This window comes from Rhincodon typus, unplaced genomic scaffold, assembly GCF_021869965.1.
Source record: "Rhincodon typus isolate 14 unplaced genomic scaffold, sRhiTyp1.1 hic_rhity00000197, whole genome shotgun sequence".
Taxonomy (NCBI): domain Eukaryota; kingdom Metazoa; phylum Chordata; class Chondrichthyes; order Orectolobiformes; family Rhincodontidae; genus Rhincodon; species Rhincodon typus.
Window position 1 is genome coordinate 14888 of NW_025965835.1, and position 968 is coordinate 15855.

General features: G+C 54.5%; 1 protein-coding gene across 1 annotated transcript in view; it reads right to left on the bottom strand.

Annotated features, from left to right (window-relative positions):
• Positions 1-968, bottom strand: part of LOC109926072 (collagen alpha-1(V) chain-like) — a gene marked incomplete at its 5' end in the record, with an annotated part of 102582 nt that overhangs the window by 13990 nt on the left and 87624 nt on the right. The window lies entirely within an intron of this gene.

Consider the following 968-nt stretch of genomic DNA (forward strand, 5'->3'; position numbering starts at 1 on the left):
ACCCTCACTGGGATACAGTCCCACACACACTGACTCTCACTGGGGTACAGTCTCACACACGCTGACTGTCACTGGGGTACAGTCTCACACACAACGACTCTCACTGGGGTACAGTCTCACACACAATGACTCTCACTGGGGTACAGCTCCCACACGCACTGACATTCACTGGGGTACGGTCCCACACACACTGACTCTCACTGGGGTACAGTCCCACACACACTGACTCTCACTGGTGTACAGGCTTCCACACACACTGACTCTCACTGGTGTACAGGCTTCCACACACACTGACTCTCACCGGGGTACAGCTCACACACACACTGACTCTCACCGGGGTACAGCTCACACATACACTGACTCTCACTGGGGTACAGTCGCAGACACACTGACTCTCACTGGGGTACAGTCCTACACACACTGACCTTCACTGGGGTAAAGTCAGACACACACTGACTCTCACTGGGGTACAGCCGACACACACTGACCCTCACTGGGGTACAGTCCGACACACACTGACCCTCACTGGGATACAGTCCCCCACACACTGACTCTCACTGGGGTACAGTCCCACACACACTGACTCTCACTGGGGTACAGTCTCACACACAATGACTCTCACTGGGGTACGGTCCTACACACACTGACCTTCACTGAGGTACGGTCCCACACACACTGACTCTCACTGGGGTACAGTCTCACACACACTGACTCTCACTGGTGTACAGGCTTCCACACACAATGACTCTCACTGGGGTACAGGCTTCCACACACACTGACTCTCACTGGGGTACAGATCACACACACTGTGTCTCACTGGTGTACAGTCCCACACACACTGACTCTCACTGGTGTACAGGCTTCCACACACACTGACTCTCAATGGGGTACAGCTCACACACACACTGACTCTCACTGGTGTACAGTCCCACACACACTGACTCTCACTGGTGTACAGGCTTCCACAC